This window comes from Mixophyes fleayi, chromosome 1 (genome assembly GCF_038048845.1).
Source record: "Mixophyes fleayi isolate aMixFle1 chromosome 1, aMixFle1.hap1, whole genome shotgun sequence".
Lineage (NCBI taxonomy): Eukaryota > Metazoa > Chordata > Amphibia > Anura > Limnodynastidae > Mixophyes > Mixophyes fleayi.
In genome coordinates, this window is record NC_134402.1 from 244,384,517 (window position 1) to 244,406,700 (window position 22,184).

Genomic DNA, 22,184 nt, shown 5'->3' on the forward strand with positions numbered 1-22,184 from the left:
TGGTGGTAGAGAGGTACTGCAGCCCAGATTCACGTAGAGGCAAAGTCCAAGTATAGTTCCTAGCAGACAGGAGCTGCAGGAGGCAAGCAGCATCTGCATCATGGAAGATGCTGCAGTGCAACCAGAGGCAGATCGTAACACTAGTAATGGACAGAAAGACATAGGTCTGAAGTTTGAGATAGCATTTTTTGTCACCACTTTTAAGGATAGGAATGACTCAAATATTCTAGAATTTGATCAATCTACATAACTGAGTTTAATAAGAAGGCAATAACTCTAGCACCAATCATGGGGCACTAAGGATAGAAATTTTGATAGGAGCTCATCGGGAATATTCTTTTGGCATACTGGATCAAATGTATAATCATGAGTATATTCTGGAGAGGGTATATGAGTGCACTGAATTAGTGCAGATAAATTAAATTTACAACTATGGGCAGTAAAGAAGTAGCACATCCCACAAAGCATCCACTAAATACATTAACAATAGCAGTGTTGTTTAACAACATCACATAATTCTTTATGATACTAGTAGACTCCTGAAAGACATCCCGTTTATGCTTTGGAACATGGGTGTCACATAGTTTTAGGAACACAGGCTGGATAAATTCAAATGAAGAGTCAGGTATCAAGCTGATGTTATGTCAGGGACATGTGGTAATGTCTTTAAGAAGTGTTGGAGGCTGCAATTTTTAAAATGTTCTAGTGTGAAGGATATTTGGACTTGCCTTTGAAGTGAGATTTTATGTACACAATGCAGTGACTGGAGTAACTGAGATTGTTCCTAGTTGGTTAGGGAATTAGTTGATTCAAATGTTAGTGATTTGAATGGAGTACAGAGATTGCTGATTTTTAAGTCAAGCTGTGAGGAACCACCACAATACTAACTATAGAGGACACATATTAGTGCATCATCAATACTGACAACTACAACATATGAGGATTCACCACAATACCAGCTACAGACGACAGATGGCAGTGCATTTTAAATAATCCAATTTCTTTTTCACTTGCTACAATTAGCACTTTGCTAAAGGTTAAACCAATTAGGACTAAGAGACCTCACCCTTTGCATAAGCAAAGTTGGAATTGTATATTCTTGGCTGTTGATTCAAAGAGTCCTGTTTTGTTTGCCTGTTTATTAACTTCTTGCTTTGTCCCTCAAAATGCTTCCTTTTCCAACCATCAACTTCAGCTTTGTGCCTTGTGACCTGTCTTCTCAAGTCTAAGGGCTAGATTTACTAAGCTGCGGGTTTGAAAAAGGGGGGATGTTGCCTATAGCAACCAATCAGATTCTAGCTTTCTTTTATTTAGTACCTTCTGCAAAATGACAGCTGGGATCTGATTGGTTGCTATAGGCAACATCCCCACTTTTTCAAACCCGCAGTTTAGTAAATCTAGCCCTAAGTGGCTCATGGTGGCTGTGATAGCTACCCCAGCCAAGTGGTTCTATCCTGGCAGTAACCAGCATAGTTAGACAAGCCAATTGAGATGGAAGTCTCAGAGGTCTAGAAATTAACGCTTTGCATTTAGGGATAGAATGCTATCCAGAAAGGATGACATATCATACTACAGAGATGTTTTTGGGGCTGGTAAATTAAAGCAATAATTATTGGTTTACAAAAAGGAAAGCACATATTTCCTGCTAAGTGTTCAAGTGTAGCTGGACTAAATTATTTTTTTTAAAGTTAAATTATTATTATTATTCCTCCATCTCTATTTGACCTGTCTTTCCTATATATATGAAGGAATGGCAATTGATGCATAAGTTATAGTTATGGCTTTAGACTTGTGCAGAAAGCACCAAACTTTTAGTTCATCTAATGTGGGCCACAAATGTTTAAATGGACAACAGATAGCCCTTTAGGGAGTTTGAAAAGTATAGTGTGTGGAACAGAGCTATGTGTTGAAAGTGAAGGATCAGGATTTGATTCAATATCACCTACCAAGCAAAGTATCAAGATGAAAAGACATTTATACAATTGCCTGTGATTTGCATGAGAGGTGTGATTGTCACATTCTTGAGGCTTGGGATTTCTGGGACTTGCAAGGCATGTTTCCAACACTGGCCACAAATATTGTGTTGGATATTGTACTCTTGTAGCAGTGCTTTCATGTATAATGTTCACCTCCTCTTCTCCTCTTATTTAACTCCTGTATAAGTCTTAGCATACAATGTATTCTTACCTCACACTTATAATAAACACACAATTAGAAGTAACACACACTACAACTAGAGCTGTGCCCTTTGCACATCCACATGCTGGCTATTTGCTACATGTGCATGGCTATTTTAAACAGATCTTTACCAGAAATCAGTAGCATTTGCACATCCCGACCTGTCAATACAAAAGGAGTGCAGAGATTAGGAAATTTACCTATAGTTGCCTGGTGTAGCAAAAAATAATGTGGTCCTGGGATTGTCGCCTTAAAACCGACAATCTGACTGTTGCCATATTAAGAGACATCAATCCCCATTGCCGGCAGTTTCTGTAGTCGCAATTTATATATGCCCGTCGGAAATATTTGCTGGGTGTTTTACAGTACGTCTGTATTTCTATCACGTCTGTCTTATAGCAATCGGAATATTTGTGTCGCTATTGTAACTGTCGTAATTAGCACAATAGGCATAATGACTATCACCGATCTTCCCCACTTATTTCTGATGTTCAATATCCCATTTTAGATGATCTTGTATTATTTAGTAATTGAATAAGCATTTTATTTATAAAACTCTGGTGGATTAATTTAATATTGCAGAAATATATTCATGTAAAGTACCAATACAGTCAACATATTAATTTGCCCAAATTAAATTAGAAAAATAGTAAAAATATTGTTAACCATTAACACATTTATTCTACCAGTGTGTGAGTGTCCATGTAAGAAATAATGTGGCCTACAATGACATTTATTCATTGAAATTGGTCCTCAGCCAAAACTCTACATAAAACTATTAAACATTTAACCTGCACATTTTCATTCAGGTAATGCGCACTGACTCTTTAAGGAAACATATTGCATTGTGTTGTCAATGTTGCACAAAGCGCTATGATTCAAATTTTTATGTGTTACTCTTTTTATACCACCAGATGAAACTTTTTCACCAAACTACGCATACATGAACATTGTTATCTGGTGACCTAACGGGACGTCTACATGCATTGTCATAACAATGCTAGCATAAAGTTCAGCAACGTCCATGTTATCGGGACAGTACTTTTCTACAGCATACTGTAAGTCCCATGCTGTTTGCCCCTTTGTCCTATATAGCAGAACTCTTAATTCATTCTTGCCCACTCTCCTAGGATGTCTGGATAGGTCTCCCAGACTTCCGGGAGAGCAGGCAATTCTCCTACGACCTGCCCAGAGTGGACCCAAATGATGCAATTCACTGTGAATGGCATAATTTTGGCCCTGCTCCCGAGACATAATATAAATTGTGTCGTGGGGACAGGGCCAAAATGACACAATTCTCCAGGTCCCGCCCCCTTTTATCCTCGGGTTCTAGAAAGTTGGGAACTCTGACTTATTCTGTTTTAACTACACACATGCACTTTTATGCTCCATTTGTTGGAAAAGTAAATGCAATAAGCAGATTCCATACATATTACCAAATGAATGTGAACTGTGCCTTAGATTACAATAAGGTGTATTTCGTATATGAATTCAGTGCTTAAAAATAAATAAAAAAATAAAAATTACGGAAAAAAAAAGCATGTGTGAAAGAGGTCCAAGTCTGGGCACTTATCTAAAAGAGAGGAAGCAAAATGCTGCAGTGTAATAAGACTGTATGAAGGAGATGATACAAAACCCTCACTGAGCTGGGTTGTCAGAGCTTTATGTTTTTAAACTCCTAGGGGTATAGTTACTAAACTGCAGGTTTAAAAAAGTTGAGATGTTGCCTGTAGCAACCAATCAGATTCAAGCTTTCATTTATTAAGTGCATTTTACAAAATGACAGCTAGAATCAGCAGAAGATTGTTAAGTACAGAGTGGGCACAACAGAACACCTAGAGCAAAATTTAATTTTGCAGAGAGGCAATGTTGAAATAAGACAAGGGGTTTGAGAAGATGCATGTTGTGGGGCGTTTTCATGTTCAAAGCCATTTCCACTCCGCAAAAGATTTTTGCACCACTGAGCGGACCCAGATCAGGACTCATGGAGAAGCACATTTCCAGATGCACTCTGTCCAATATTAGCAAAAAGTGCCACCTGTAATAAACACAGTCCCAATGTCGTGATTTATTTAAGCCATAAATTAGGCTATATCAACCACTATTTTAGGGAGATAATGGAAAAGTTTAAATAAATAAAGAGGTGCTTCTGAAATAGTAGCAGGATGGACTTTCACGTGACATTTAAACTTTTGCAGTGTGCCACCTGAGAATTTCCACCTTTCTCCCCAAAGGCACACTTCTAAAGAGTGGAGAGTAGACATGCAGCTTGATATGTACTTGACCGAACATTTAGGTGCACAGCTGCAAACTAAAGCTTTGTATCCAGTGTGCTTTGTAAATGAGAATCACTAGTGGCAACACCCCCATTGCCCAGGCATCCTTCCTCTTCTCCAGAAAGTGACAGCTACATTACAGATGCCAAAGTAACAGTGGCATTGTGAGGATTGGACACTCTCTGGTCACTCTCTTATGGATGCTGACTTCTGGATCTTCTATCATAGATGTCATTTCTGCCTCAAAAGGATTCATAGAGAGTCTTCAGTACTAGAACTGAACCTAACAGTAGGTCCACAAAAAGATTCAGAGTCATCTCTCGCCTGATCTGCTCCCTCTGGCACTTTTACATTTATATCTATATTGAGAGGCACAGCTGACTCCAGGGCTTGTATTGTGCTTCACCCCAGAGAAGATTCATACTCACATGGGGTGTGCTACTTACTCTACACCTTCTAATGCCTACTTCTGACTGTTTATCCAGTTTCTTTTTGTCCCGTTGAGAACCAGCAGCTCCTACAGATGTAATAAAAATCAATAAAGGGAAAAACTGGAGTAAAGAAAAAGAAAACAAACTATTAATTTGCAGCCAAAATCATCTGAGGGGGAGAGACAAGACCAAGGAGTTGATTGAGAAGGTGGGCGGAGTTACTGGCAGTTGGGGGCAGTGTAACACAGCGTTAGGTACTAGAAATTACAGTTCCTGGCATCCCCAAAGTACTGTGAATGTAAGAGTCTTGCAATAAAGCAAGAGATTAGATAGACCACTCATAGAGACTGTGAGAGATGAGAAGGACATCCCACCATAGCAACAGAGTCATCAGTCTCACAGAGAAAACTGCCGTACTAATGGACAGAGCTTGTACACTTCCAGACAAGGCTGCAAGTCTGGTGAATAAGCCTGTCAATCTCTAAGGCAGAGCTTCAAGATTATTAGAGCTAGCTACAAGATTAACAGAGGGGATTGCCAAGAAAACCCAGAAAAGGTGTGACAAAACTGAAATTTAATACCCCTCTTCCCCCCAGGTGCATTGAGGCAGCGCTCGGTGACACGGGGGCTACATAAATAAAAAAATAAAAAATCACAACAATTATGGTGAGCATGTAATAACAATCAAACAATCAATCATATATTTGTTTATGCATTTAGTTATTTGTAGCAATAAATACACTGAAGTATAATATTTACTAACTGAAGCACCCAACAACATACAGATATGCCTCATTATGGGTACAAATCGCATTACTCTCTTAACAGCTATTTGTCTTGTTATAGATCAACAATGTAATGGATGATCTCGCACAACAGCTCAGTATATAAGTGCCTTCTACCATCGTATGGTGATAAGTAACATGTTTTCCACAGCAAACACAATGGCATTATTTATCTTTTATTGGTTATACAGCCATGTTTCCATCATATGACAGAGTACATTCTATGTATTGACTTATCCCATAGTGCAAACATTCTGTTAAAACATGGTTTACACACGAGAGGTCCCTGTATGCCTTGTTGAAAGACATAGAACAGTGTTCACTTTGTTACTATAGGTATATGAACAACTGGACAAATAGTGAAGCATTTACATGTACAATTAAATTGAACTAAAGCAATCAATAGCAAAAAACAATACTTACTAATGTTTGCCTTATCTTTGCAAAAATATGTCAATTTTGTTAAGCATTACTTAGCTTGGGTGGATTACACATATTTACACATTTCGGTTTTTTATTTAGACCCCCATACATTCGCCATTATAATTCGTATAACAACAAGCGCATGTTCTTCAAATCCCAGTAACCAAACTATGGGCTGTTCATTATTTGGCTAGTTGAGTTGTGGCAGCTTTAAAAGACACCAATAGCTTGCGGTTTATCAGAAACCCAACATCATGCAAAAAACATTCACTTCTCATTTATTAAACATTTGTGATGCATCCAGTTTTTACTAACAAGTACAGCATCTTTAAGATACACATCTCAGGAGCCATATCTTTGTGTGTCACATAGGTCTAGTGTAAGTTTTTGCTGATGATAATGGTGCTCATATCTGTGCTCTGGATTCATATGAATTATATATGTATGTATGAATATAAATATATATATATATATATATATATATATATATATATATATATATATATAAAATGTGCATCTTTTTTGTGCTTTTTTCCACGTGGTTTTGTAAACCACCACTTGATACATTGATACATTGCACTGTCAATCCCAGGTGACAAAACAAAAAATTGTGGTTTGCAATCTTCTGGTTTGAAAAAACTGTAGCTTGATGTCCAGTTTTTACTTTGATACATTGCGCAGTTTGAAAACCCACACTAAAAGATGCATTTTAAATTGTTGCTGGAAAAAAATACACTTTTACATTCCCCCCAAGGGCCCTTCCTAGCCACCGTGGAGGCAAATGTGTCGGCAACTATGTTAGCCCCTCTGTGTCCATATACAATGGCATGAGGCCTATAGGACTTTTCCTTTTTAAATGATGTAGTGGGTCTTATAATCATAATGGTTTAGACAGAGGGGTCTTGTCTTTGAGTTCAGGCAGGATTTTTTTTTTGCCATACCACATTCCTAAATAATCGCTGTTCTTCATGTTTGTGACAAAGGTAATTTTTTAGCCCATCTGGCAGGCTTATAATGTATAGACATCACTATGGATTCCACCAACATTTTATATTTTATTTTATCCCATTTGTTAATTAAGTTTGTCAGTCACCTGAACATTTGTAGTGTCTACTAACTATGTTCAGGGATATGGACCTGTAACATTCTTTTGTCTGTCCCATGTATATATAGTCACAACTACAGCTCAGTAGATAAACGACCCATGGGTTGAATTCAATTGGCCACGTTACTCGTGAGATGCGAGCAAAAGCTGCGTTAAAATCAACGTACTAATGGTAATAATGCACACTATTACCGTAGTAACAGTATGCGCACTATTACCGTAGTAACATTGATAATGCGCACTATTACTGTAGTAACCGTAATAGTGCATGGGTCGCCTTACTTTCACGAGTGATGCGACCAATTGAATTTCCCCCATATATGTTAACAAAATGCCTCAGTCTGAACTGTATTTGCTTTAACAACTAAACTGATTAATATGCGCAACAAAACATATAACAGCCACAACAATTCCACTCGTGTGCATGGGTCAACAGACTCTACTTCTCCCAATATGTAATTTAAGCTCTGTCTTAAATTGGGTGTCTTTATAAATGTACAGGTTGGTTTCAGGCCCAGAAACCTCATCAAAATTAAAAATAAAAGTTGCCAGTCTTTTTCAAGGATCCTCTTAACCTAATGATGTTGCTGAATAAATGTTTGAACAACTCTCAACCTAAAATTGCTTTTTCTTACTTTATGAGCAGAGAGAAGTGAAATTGCAGCAACATTTTGTACGTGTCAATGCAACATTTTGGCAAAACAATCTTTGAGTTCCACCTTCACTGTACAGTCATGGCCAAAAGTTTTGAGAATGACACAAGTATTGGTTTCCACAAAGTTTGCTGCTTCAGCATTTCATAAGTCTCAAAGGCTTTTATTGACAATTACTTTAAGTTTATGCAAAGAGTCAATATTTGCAGTGTTGACCCTTCTTTTTGAAGACCTCTGCATTTCGCCCTGGCATGCTGTAAATCAACTTCTGGGCCACATACTGACTGATGGCCGTTCATTCTTGCCTAATCAATGCTTGGAGTTTGTCAGAATTTGTTGGTTTTTGTTTGTCTACCCGCCTCTTGAGGATTGACCACTAGCTCTCAATGGGATTAAGGTCTGGGGAGTTTCCTGGCCATGGATCCAAAATTTCGATGTTTTCATCCCCGAGCCACTTAGTTATCACTTTTGACTTATGGCAAGGTGCTCCACCATGCTGGAAAAGGTATTGTTCATCACTAAACTGTTCTTGGATGATTGGGAGAAGTTGCTCTCGGAAGATGTTTTGGTACCATTCTTTGTTCATGGCTGTGTTCTTAGGCAAAATTGTGAGTGAGCCCTCTCCCTTAGCTGAGAAGCAACCCCACACACATGAATGGTCTCAGGATGCTTTACTGCTGGCATGACACAGGACTGACCTTTCCTTCTCCAGACAAGCGTTTTTTCCAGTTGCCCCAAACATTCTGAAAGGAGATTCATCAGAGGAATGTACTTTACCCCAGTCGTCAGCAGTCCAATCCCTGTACCTTTTGCAGAATATCAGTCTGTCCCTGATGTTTTTCCTGGAGAGAAGTGGCTTCTTTCCTGGCCTTCTTGACACCAGGCCCTCCTCCAAAAGTCTTCACCTCATTTTGCATGCAGATGCACTCACACCTGTCTGCTGCCATTCCTGAGCAAGCTGTGCCCTGGTGGTGCCCCGATCCCACAGCTAAATCAACTTTAGGAGATGGTCCTGGTGCTTGCTGAATGCTGGATGCCCTGAAGCCTTCTTCACAACTATTAAACCTCTCTCCTTGAAGTTCTTGATGATATGATAAATTGTTGATTTAGGTGCAATCTTACTAACAGCAATATCCTCGCCTGTGAAGCCCTTTTTGTGCAAAGCAATGATGATTGCACGTGTTTCCTTGCAGATAACCATGGTTAACAGAGGAAGCAGAATGATTTTAAGTACCACCCTCCTTTTAAAGCTTCCAGCTTGTTATTCTATCTCAAACAGCATGACAGAGTGATCTCCAGCCTTGTGCTCGTCCACACGCTCACCTGTGTTAATGAGAGAATCACTGACCTGATGTCAGCTGGTCCTTTTGTGGCAGGGCTGAAATGCAGTGGAAATGTTGTTTTTGGAATAAAGTTCATTGTCATGGCAAAGAGGAACTTTGAAATTAATTGCATCTGACCACTCCTCATGACATTCTGGAGTATGCAAATTGCCATCATAAAAACTGAGGCAGCAGACTTTGTGAAAAACAATATTTGTGTAATTCTGAAAACTTTTGGCCATGACTGTACAGTATTTGTAAACTTGCATTTCATTGAGATTATAGTGCATGAATAGAGCTGGGATGATGACGATCAATTAATTCTTCTGAACACTTAAAGTCAAATTCTGCCAGCAAAACATGCTAAATTTTGCATTCAATGTGGAATATGGTGAAGATTTCATGGAGCAGTATTGAAAATGTTGATCATTGCTACTGAAAAACAAATTAATTTAATTTAAGTTCTTGGCTATACCCTCTGTCCTTTCAAAAACACCAAATTTACCACAATCCTTACAGTCCAGTTAATATAGGCCTACCAGGATGTCTCACCACATTTTGTAAACATGCTGCTGGTATGCCAAATTTAATTGCCAGCTGCAGGCTCTATGTCCAAACATGTTCAAATAATTATTTTCATTCTTAAAAATTACCACATCCAACAATGCAATATTCCGATAAATGCTATGTGAATTTTAAATTGAGAATTGTGAATTTACATTGAGGTTATCCACAAACTTTGAAAGCCTGTCAACAGCGCCTGTCCATAAGATTAGGATGCTGTCAATGTACTGTGCCATGCTAAAACATGATACAAGTATATTATTAGATCCCCATGAAAGAATGCATTTTGATTTTAAAAGAAACATGTTAGGGCACATACTTAGTTACACCTAGGGCTAGATTTACTAAAGGGCGCTTTGGCGAAACCGCCGGTTTTCCCCAATTTTTCTGGTGGTTTTATTCACTACAGCCCAAATCACCATTAAAATGGTTAGAATTGACATTTTACCAAACCACCACTTTACACATCGCCATCCCGATGTTAACAATGATGAGCATACAAACAGCCGGATTGACTAAGCTGTGGTTTACAAAAAAGCCTGCAAAACCGCCATCCAAACGTCCAAAATAAAGGAGGTGGTTGTGAGTGGCGAGATTGCCCAAACTGCATGCTGTTTGAGCTATTTTGCCATTTAGAACTTAAGAGGAATCACCATTGACATTTAAATTATTGGGTCATTTATTATTTATTGATTAAGGGGCAAAAATGATATATAATTAACTTATGGGGGCAAATTTTTTCCATTATTTTAAGGGGACACTATTATTGTATTATATTATGGGGGAAATGTGAATATATAATAATATTAACTGATTGTTAATGGTGGATATAATTATTTATGCCGCACAATTTGGCATTACATAGTGCCTAAATAATATAAAAAAATCAATTATTTTGTCCACTTAATATAATGAAAATTAAAATTTGCCCCATAAGTTAATTTCTAAAATATTTTGTTCCCTAATCAATAAATATTGATTACCTAAATAATTTAAATATCAATTGTGCTTTCTCTTATGTTCTGAATGGCAAAATTGTTCAAACAGCATGTTTGAGCTATCAAACTGTCCTTCCCTGTCCTTCCCTGACTTTTGGATTTGCGGTTTAGCTGTTTTCAATCCCGCACACATCGCCAGCCATTTTATATCGCAGCTTCAAACTGCACTATAGCAAATTCCACGGTTTGGACCACTAAACCGCCGGCTATGTGTGGCGGTTTAAAACCGCCACCAAACCCACATCTTAGTAAATCTAACCCTTAGGGGTATATTTACTAAACTGCGGGTTTGAAAAAGTGGAGATGTTGCCTATAGCAACCAATCAGATTCTAGCTGTTATTTTGTAGAATGTGCTAAATAAATGATAGCTAGAATCTGATTGGTTTCTATTGGCAACATCTCCACTTTTCCAAACCCGCAGTTTAGTAAATCTAACCCTTAGGGCTAGATTTATTATCAGGCATGTTTGTAAACCCGCCGACTTTTGGCGGGTTTGGCGGCGGTTTAGCCATCGCCAGATTTACTAATGCTGAACCCGCCGTCCAAACGACCAGAAATTATGCTTTCAAACCCGCCTCTGTATAAAGCGCCATGACGGTTTCAACAATGTTCAACATACAAACAGCTGGATTTACTATTAGGGGGTTTATAAAGCCGCCGGAAAACCGCCATTCAAAATACCAAAATGAAAGCGCTGCTTGTGAGCGGCGAGATTGCTCAAACAGTGTGCTGTTTGAGGTATTTTGCCAATCAGACCATAAGAGAAAGGCCTATTTCATGTCCAATGATCCATTAGGACTGTGTATAGAAAATGGCCAAAGTGTCACGAAATTTCAGGGTACTGTTATGTGTTTTTGGAATTTATTTTTCACCCAGTATGATTGCATAGTAAAATCTCATTTCAACATTCCTTTTCTAGTTGTTTTTTTCCTTAGAACAAATCCACTATAATACTGTTGCCTCAAAGAAATTAGGATGCACAATGTTTCATTACATAGTTAACCCTTAATTTAATGCTAATTCAATCCAAATGTGAAAAATGGTTTTTCTGGCTGAAAAAATCACAGACAATCACAGTCTATTGGCCAGCAGTTAATCATGATGCTTACAAAAAGAGCCCCTCATTATTTGTCAGGTGTGGGTTTGTTGGAGAATGGCTTTTGCAGGTAATGTGGTGCATTCTTGCCAGTGTATGTTTGCAGCTTTTTATCTGATGGAGGCAGAAAGGCGCCAGGAGGAGGAGGATGAACAGCAGTTGGCATCTGTTCCGCGGAGCCTGCGAAGACCCCGCACTCCACGTGCATTTCCAGTGCGTTTAAATCTGGAGTGTTTGGCTGATGTGGAGGTAGTACAAATGTTTCGGCTCAATCATACTAACCTCATGGCACTGTATGAGCAAGTGAAGGATGATTTGGAGCCTACAACCAGCCGCTCTAATGCAGTGTCAGGACTACACAAACTACTGTGTGCAGTTCACTTTTTGGCAAGAGGTTCCTTTCAATCTGTGTCCGCCAGAGTGATTGGCATAACGCAGCCGACATTTTCCAGGCATTTTGGACAGGTCTTAGGTGCCCTTAAAAGAGTGTGCCCTAGCTATATCAGCTTCCCCAGCCAGGAGTCACAGTGGCATGAGCTCAAGGGAGCTTTCTATAGGGTCACAGGTATCCCTAATGTAATGGGTGCAATAGATTGCACTCATATTGCCCTGAGACCACCTCACCACAGGGCAGAGGTTTTTGCTAATCGGCATCATTACCACTCCCTATATGTGCAGGTTGTGTGCGATGCTAACCAGCGTATATTGAGTGTTGTTGCAGGCTATCCTGGGTCATGTCATGATGCCTTTATCCTGAGACAGTCTACCCTTTATGCCAAATATGAAAGTGGTGAAATGGGGGAGGGATGGCTTTTGGGTAGGTACTTATCATGTTTTATATATCCCTTATCATTGCTCAAATTGCCTCACATATGCTAACTGCTGTACAACATGCTCAAATCAAATGGTAGCTAACATTTTACTTTTATTGCAGGAGATTCAGGATATGGGTGTCGTTCCTGGCTCATGACTCCTCTGCTGCATCCTCAGACTCCTGCACAGCACAAATACAATGAGGCACACATAACCACTAGAGGTGTCATAGAACGTACGTTTGGATTCTTGAAAACCAGGTTCAGGTGCCTTGATAACAGGGGCGGGCTGGCCCGGGGGGCAGGGGGGCAACTGCCCCCCGGGCCGCTGGGTCAGACGGCTATTAGGGCCGGGGGGTAGGCCGGCCGGCCGCCCCCGGATGCAAAAAACATAGTTTCCCCCCCGCGGCCGCATCTGATGACATCAGATGCGGCCGTGTCAGTGCACAGGCGGCCGCATCTCATGTCATATGATGCGGCCGCCTGTGTGCCCCCCGGCCATCCCTCTCCCAGCCCGCGCCTGCTTGATAAATCTGGTGGGGTGCTTATGTATGCACCTGAAAAGGTATCTGAGATTGTCCTGGCTTGCTGTCTGCTGCATAACCTGGCTTTAGATCAACTTACCCCACCGATTATTGCAGTAGACAGTGAAGAAGAAGGGGTCCGTGTCACATCTGGTGATGTGCAGAGCACAGAGGGTGGAAGGCAGATAAGAGACCGTCTCATTACAAACTACTTTACATGTAAGTGCATAGTAGGATAAACATTTATTGCTCTAAAATGTGTTTGATGTAAGTGCAATGGTTTTTTTGATTTAAATTGTTTTGTAAATTGGAACCTTTAAAAAGAGGATAGTGTGTACTCCTCATGTGGTAAATATGAACATCCCTGGAAAGTGACAGTCAGAGGTCAATGTGTAAGTAAAATTAGTGCTTAGTTTTTAAAACATCAGTATACTCTTGTTTAATTTGCAGAAAAGAAAGACTGACACCATAGACATTTAACTGCATTTATTGCAGTAGGACACAATAAATAATAAAGTATAATGCTTACACATACTTAACAAAACATTAACCAATAATAATGTTTTTGCGCTAGCGACGCCTTTTCGTTGGCATATCACAATGTTTGGAGCCACTCTCTCCTTTCCCTCGCCCACCCCTGGTGTGAGCAACTCTCCTTGGCCCCATGGCCGCCATTTCTCTGGCTCGGTCCATACTTGGAGGTGCAGGTTGCTGGTATGATGGTGGTTCTGCATGCCCAGGTGAAAGGTCGTGGAGGCCAGACACAGGGGCATCCACTGTTTCCAGGGTGATGATGGTTTGATCCTCTGGCTCAGGGGACATTTGCAGGGACTCCGGCTGAGGTGCCTGATATGAAGACGGCCCTGTGTATGAAAAATAACGGTAAGTATATAGGTTATAATATGTTTGTATATAGCATTCTGAACACTGGATAGGAAAGAATAATCTTTTGCAACTAGAGATTCTTTCACAATGTTTGCATTCCTGATTTCTTGTCCTATGCTACCTGCTTAAGGATGCACTTTTTATCTTTTGAATACACATTATCATTTGGACTATGTATGGCTGAGGGGGCTACAAATGCAAAGTTTTTTTTACCTACAAATATGAGGATGTAGTCAGCCAAATGCTGCTAGACCGTGCTTTGGGGTAAACTAATACTATTTTAGTACTCCCTCTGTGTAGTCCATGCTGGGGTATTTTGACTAAACTGCGTGGTTGAAAAAGTGGAGATGTTGCCTACAGCAACCAATCAGATTTTATCTGTCATTTTGTAGAAAGCAAGAAATAAAGTAAAGTTATAATCTGATTGGTTGCTATAGGCAACATCTCAGTTTAGTAAATGTAGCTCTATGTTCTCATTGCAAACCATCTAAAAGAAACGAAATATAACATTGACAGCAACATTTGCACAGAAAATCTACTAACTCCATTATTTCTCTCCTAAACAGAAATCCCGCACCTGCTTGCTCTTCTGTGCCCGAATCTCTCAGTGAAGGTGGAGGTGTAGGTCTCGGACTGGGACTTAACTGCGGTCCTGGCGAATCTGGATGTATTAGAAAAAGCATACAATGTATTTGCAGCAAAAAGCAATTTACAAATATACAGTTTTTTTGAAAAATGTGTTTGAAAATAATAAAACAGTTCTAAACAAAAAATTTAGCCTTTAAATACTGATTGAGTAAAAAAGGCACTTTTAAAATAAAAAAGGCACTTTAAAAAAAAAAAAAAGGCACATTTTCAATGGTGTTAGCGTAAAAAGGGCAAATAAATCACCAACTACTTGGCCAAACGAGGGCGAATCTGTGTCTTGCACATTTATGCCCTCAACAATCTCGGCCGGCATGATCTGGCGCAGCTCCTCCTCGTAACTTGTATATTCCATACAAAGAGGGGGGCCACCACCCGTTCTTCTGGTTGACCTTCTTTCCGCGGCCATTTTTTCCTTGAGTCTCCTTTTGATGTCAGAGAATCTTTCGCGGCAGTGAGCTACTGTCCGCTTTAGTGGCCCCACCGCATTCACTGCATCACACACTCTAGCCCACAATTGGTGGCACCGCCTTAGCGGAGTCCGAGCTGCAAGGTTCCCTAAGATCACCTCATAGCAGGGAATCACCAGCACACAATTTTCATTATGGGAAAATCTGACATTTCTCCCTGATTTTGTCTTCCTGCCCTGTCCTGTCTCCTCAACCTCTTCCTCTCCCTCCTCTGCCCCCTCAACCTCCATCTCCCTCTCCTCAGCCTCTGCTCCCCTCCTCTATCTGGACATATTCACAAATAAATGTGAAACACACAAAACACAGAAAGACGTACAAACACAAAGAACAAACTACACTAACTACAGACACACTCTCAACACAGTCACACACAAGTAACACAGACAAAGGACAAGTCAAATACAAAAAATACAAGACAGAAAATAAATGAAAAAATAAATGTACAAAACCACAGGACTACTCACACTTCAAGCAGAATTCGCAACACCAAACCACCAAACTCCAACACAATCCAACTCTCAGCAAACCACAATCCTCCAAACTCCTCTCACAAAACTCCTCAAAACCCTATCAAAGAAAAAGTGTCAGGCCAGTGGTTTATATAGGGCTTGTGATGTCAAATCTCCTGAGTTTGAAGATAGCCAATAGTAACAGGCCATGAGACAGGTGTAATTTTCAAAAAAAACGCCTTTACACGAAAGCGCCGTCATTTAAAGCAAAAGCGCCGTGGTCAAATCAAAGCCGCCGGCGGCTTTGAGCATTACAACCCGCCGTGACATCGCCGGCGGCTTCAAATTGAAGATAAAATGGGCCATTAGTAAATCCGCCTGTTTGCAATGCAAACCTGACGGAAAACCGCGGCGATGCATGGCGGCTCTCAATTTACCTTTCTGATGGGCCATGAATCTAGAACTTCAAGCAGCTTAATTTCTTTCATTACCAGGTGCCTAATCATTAAGGGATGAACACTGGTGCAGTGAGAATGCCAGGCTTTCTCTCAGTGTTTCAACTGGTGTCTAGTTAGTTTATAACACTTCTACAGCTAAGTGTGCATTGGTGCTTCTCTATCATGCACCATTTCCTTGTGTTTGACTCCAAAACTTTCTTGTTGTTGCTATATTTTTGAAAACTAAATAACAATGTTAAAAAAGAACGGACAGAGCAAATGATGTGTGTATATATATATATATATATATATATATATATATTTATATATATATATATATATATATATATATGCAGAGCTGATTGAACATTTCACAACTGTCTTTTTTTAGAAATGCTTATGTTGTCTAATGGAATTATAATGATAATGTCACCTGTATTGTTATGTAAACAATACAGTGTATTTCCTTGTTGTGAAAACTATTTCCAGATACTAGAACATTTCCCGACAGTATTTACGTTGTTATTAGATCTGTGTACAAAAAGGCAAGCCTCGGTATCACACAACATAGGTTCATTACCTTGATTGTATAAAAACAGTCATTAGAGATTTTGGCTCTACATTGTGGCCCATCTGTTTGTTTTAGAACTAAGTCTTGCCATTTCTATAAACAGTCATTGTTATTAGATTGAACAGTTGTAATAGGAGTAGTCGCATGTATTACGCTTTAATATTATATGGTAAACTGAGAACACAGCCGTTTTAAATATTGATTTGATATACTGTAAAACTCAATAACTCAAGCAGAAACTTTGTGCAACTACAAACACAGCGGTTACTTGATTTCTGAGCAAATACACAACACTCCTTGGTGCCCAGTCTCAGTAGAAAGTGAGAAAAACCAGATAAGAATATACTGTTTGTATACGACAAGGTAAACCACATTGTATACAAGCAATCATGTTTAATCTTCTGTATATCTAAATAAAATAAATACCAAATCATTCCTTTACCAGTAATCCTTACATAAAATGTTAGATATTGTGCCAGTGAATAATGATTTGGTTGCGATATATCTAATCCAAATACTGATGGCAGCTACTGTTGGACCCAACCATTAATGGTAAGCCAAGCACCCCTAAAGGTAGAACTCAAATCCCCTGGCGCCATCTCTTACAATGGGCATACATTCAGTGATTGTGGTTGTTGAGAGACCTGTTGTGGTCACCAGGATCTCTTGTTGGGAGACCAATAGTAGTGAAGGAGGTCCAGACTATTTTTTTCTTCCACTGAAATAATAGGATCCAGTAATTTAATTAAAAAAAAAAAAGAAATAGAAACTTATAAAAATATTTTTTTTAAATTCCACACAAAACATGTTCTTGTCTTCCTTAAGCACCTCCCAATCATAACTAGACTGCACTGTTTATGGTATGGTTCTATATTTACATATATTTACAGATTGCGTTGCATTAGAAGACCCATGAATAAAGCACCTTAAATTTGTAATTGTGATTAAAGTAATCATGTCACATTCAGTAACAGATCCTGCTTATTTCATGGAGTCATCAGTGAAAATATATTTAATCCAGAGAATCATTCTCCACTGTGAAGATTGAAGCACAAGAATATCAACTGAAAAAGTGAGTGGAAAGAAAAAGGACAAGTGGATAGAGCAAGGGCAAGTCGATAGAGCAAGGGCCACTAGATAGAACAAGGGCAAGTGGATAGAACAAATGCCAATAGACAGAACAAGGGCAAGTGGATAGAACAAAGGCCAATAGACAGAACAAGGGCAAGTGGATAGAACAAAGGCCAATAGACAGAACAAGGGCAAATGGATGGAACAAAGGCCAGTAGACAGAATAAGGGCAAGTGGATGGAACAAAGGCCAGTAGACAGAACAAGAGCAAGTGGATAGAACAAAGGCCAATAGACAGAACAAGGGCAAGTGGATAGAACAAAGGCCAGTAGACAGAACAAGGGCAGTGGATAGAACAATGGTAGGCTGATAGCACAAGGGTCAATAGATAGACCAAGGTCTAATGCATAGAACAAAGGCCATTTGATAAAACAAGGGCCAGAAGATGAAACAAGAGCAAGTTGATAGAACAAGTGTCAGAGGAGAGAACAAGGGCCAGTAGATAGAACAAAGGACAGTGGATAGAACAAGGGACAGTGAACAGAACAAGAGCCAGTATATTAGAACAAAGGCTAATGGACAGAACAAGGGCCAGAGGATAAAAAAAATGGTCAGTGGATAAAACAAGGGCAAGTTGATAGAATAAGGACCAGGGGATATAGCAAGGACAAGTAGGTAGAGCTAAGCCAATGGATAGATGGAAGAGATCCAGGAGGGCATGAGGGGTGTATGGGCAGAGAGGGTGTGGCTTCACGATTCGCGTCATTTTGGCCCCGCCCCCCGGTGACGTAATGCCTGTTTTGGTTCTTTTTACAGTATAAAAAGAGCCCAAACAAGCATTATATCACTGGGGGCAGGGCCAAAATGACACGGCTCGTGAAGCCCCGCCCCCTCCACCCGTACACTCCGGCTCTAATTTTATTGAAGTGGGCAGATGGGCCAGATGCGGGAGAATCGTCAGCTCTCCCGGTGAGACCGGTGAGACCGACCCGAGTATGGGCTAAATCTATAAGCCTTCTTTATCCTGCACTAGTCAAAGAATGAATCTTCTTGTTCTAAAGAGATTTAGGGATGTATGGGAAAAGAGTTCTGACCCTTCAACACATACTAGTATTTGTAAGTGTAATATAACAATAATAACCACCTCATTTTATTGTGGAATAAAACATATGCAAAATTCTCATCTAAATTTCTGAATTTGAAATACACTTTTTACCACCCCTTCTAATAATCAGAAATCATGCATTTGCTAGCATTTTTGCAACTCTAGTAAAAGGATGTAAAACAGGAATGGTGATGGCACTTACTGCGCAAGCAGTAGTGATTGGCAGCCTATTGGTGAATACAAAGGGGTCAATAGATTGTTCCTCAAGTGCTGGTTGCAAACTGCAGGTCAAATGTGATCATATTTGATATGCGGTGTCACTGGCATTTTCCTAATGCCACTGGGTAACCAATCTATTACAGGTTAGAAGCATCCTGACATCCAGTATCCATGTTTGAATTAGTAACTGAGTGCATTTTACATCAGAAAACGAGCATGAAATCATAAAGTAAATTTTATTATTAATAAAATATTCAAACTCATAAATTTCAACTTGGAAAATGCTCATAACTTTTCAACTTGCTGGAAGAAGAGAACATATAAAACATCATTTCCTAAACGTTGGCTGTGTTTATTATTTTACAGTTATTTAAACTTGCCTTCTTGCTCATGTTTTTCTGTACAGGAAATTAATTTTTTACATTTACAATGATCAGAGAAAAGCAAAGAATAAGCAAAAATTGCAGGAGGATTTAATAAAGCCTACATCTATATGTTAAAATTAAACAGATGTTATTTGATTGCCATTAAATCTGAGCCATGCAGTCCTCCACTACAAATTACATATGATGATGTTTTACAGCAATAGATGAAATAGGTTGATTTAAATTGCTCAATTGTTCGCAGATCAAAAGGATTATTGTTGACAATATCTTGAAGTCCTTATGCTGTTTGTTGAGAGTTTAGCAAATGTCCAGTTAGATGCTAGGCTATTTCTCACATGTGAATAATTATTCAATAATACAAAATATACATATATTATGATTACTATAGTGTATTTGTAAATGTTTCATAGTGCTCTTTAATAGGGAAACTTATCTATAGTGACAGAAAGATGAAACTAACACATATGGTACAGAGGGTCCTTCTTATAATCTGGAAGATACTCTTAATAGATCCTAATACATGCAAGTATACACTCCAGCAATGATAAAAATGCATTGATTACAAATACAATTATCTTTTTCATGTGCTTTGCCTATTGAGATTCTATATAGTGATGGATATCTTGTTGCTGTTTCTTGTGTTGAGGCCTGCTGTCAAAACTAAAGCTATCTTTATGATTTATTTAGTAACTGTGATTGTCTGGGGCTCATGCCCAAGTAGAGGAATTTATTTAGAAATAAACATCTGGATATTGAAGCCTACCACCTCACACCAAACCACATCATCACATAGTATAGTTTATTGCCCTCTGAGCAGGGGACGGCTGGCAAATTTTAGCCTGGGGGGCAAGACTCAACATCGTAGCCTATTTTAAAGGAAAAAATTCAGGTGGCCGGGAGAGCGGGGTAGGGTAGGGTTGCAGATGCCCCATGCCCAGCCAGCACCTGCCTCTGAGGGGCTTTTGCTAACTGAACGCTAGTTGCATTTTTAGCATATAATACACTTTTTTACTTTTGGACAAGAGCACAAAGCACTAGTTCCGAAAATAGTAGTGTGTGCGCATGCTCAAATTAAAAAAGCGCATTCTACATCAGAAACACAATTTGCGTTCAACTTAACATGAGCCCTTGAGAGCTAAAAATCATTAAACACATATGGCCATATTGTTGATTATTTTGTACGTATGGCATAACATTTGTGTAGTATATAAAATGTATTATTTTTAACTGTACAATTGGCCCTGCAGATCTTAGTCCAAAAATTGCAGCTGATGAATCTACGTTCATTAATAATTATTTTCTGTGATGACCTCTGTTAGTGTTTTAATTTAAATAGCAGTAAATATTTAGCACTTATTGCATTTTACCCTATGAGAAATAACTTTATTAGATTCATGGATTTTAAAAATTTGATGGCAAGTGGAGAAAATAGTAAAAATAAACTTAACTAAATTGGTGCATTTTTTAATGGTTCTGGAGGGAGATATTTTCAAAATGCTTATGATAGTGTTACTGGATAATGGGTGAGCAATGCTGACATTGAAAAAGCAAAACTGACATTGTAGTAGTCAACATATTCCATAAGGAACGTTAAACAAAAGAAGTATAGTTTATAAGCCCTGTGTGATCATCAACAACATTCTTATATCTTCTAATGTACTAATCGTATGCTGAAAAATATTATTTCGTGACATAGCCATACCCACACTAGTCATAACGATTCTCAGCCAAAGACAGCATGAAGCCATCTTGAATGCTGCCCAAGAATTCTCTGAGAACAGAAGAAACATAATGTTAAGCAGCTGTGCAATGAATTACAACTACCTGAATGCCCCACTTGGTTACAAAAGATTTAAGGCATGCCCATATAAAATAAGAACAAACATCCTGCAATGATAAAATAAAACTATAATAAAATAATCCTTTTGTCACTGCATAGCACCTTTATACACTGTCAGCTTTTTTACATTAATCACTGGAGATTATGTAAAAGTTTAAATAGGGATATAATAGGTCATACACATTAAATTATTTTTGTACCGCACCACAAAAAGTAAATGTGACAGGATAGACCTCCTATGCCACCCTGTCTGTTGTGTTGGGGACCGGCTGGGCTTGTCTTTCTTTCTCCCAAATGCGCCCCTCCTGCTGCAGTATTAGCAGCCTGCTGCCACCACTAGGCTCCTACATTGGCGCTTAGAACTGCTTCCTTCTGGGTAACTTTCGCTGCTGGTGTACCCCTCATTGGGCACCTGGGCAGGTATTCCTGATCTCTTCCTTTAGAACAGGGTTGCTATGGATGCCGGTTAGGTTGATCTAATCTGTAGGTCACAGGAATTGCCGCAGGTAAGTAGGCGTCAAATCAGGATCTTGAAGCAGTGATGTTTTATTAGCTTAAAAAGTCCCAATAAGGACAGTTACATACGCCAGTTTGTGGTACTAGCAATCTTTCCAGAAGTTATAATAGTATGATGATACATTACATGGTCAAACAGTTATACAGATTTACACAGATAACCTGGCAGGAGGTAATCCATCCTCCTGCCCCTCTAACCAATTCAGGAGCTTCATGCAGTCTGCCCAAAGGTCAGCCTGAAGGGGTTTAACACCCTTTTACATGGCTTCTAGCGGCACCACTACGTCTGAGGTTTTCTATGGTATCTTTACCATCAGGATCTAACATTTCACTAATCTTGCTTTGAACGCAATTTAATTTGCAAAAATCACATTCATCTGTGATCACTTGCATAGGGAGTCTACCAGCAAGTATTATTACCT

At 39.2% G+C, this 22,184-nt stretch overlaps 1 long non-coding RNA gene across 1 annotated transcript; it reads right to left on the bottom strand.

The window, feature by feature from the left end:
• Positions 1 to 13,881: 13,881 nt before the first annotated feature.
• On the bottom strand, positions 13,882 to 15,231 carry LOC142107705 (uncharacterized). Its single transcript, XR_012679998.1, has 3 exons — positions 14,945 to 15,231; positions 14,631 to 14,714; positions 13,882 to 14,031 (listed from the first exon to the last, which is right to left on the bottom strand). It is a non-coding gene; the product is annotated as an uncharacterized LOC142107705 (long non-coding RNA).
• Positions 15,232 to 22,184: the final 6,953 nt, after the last annotated feature.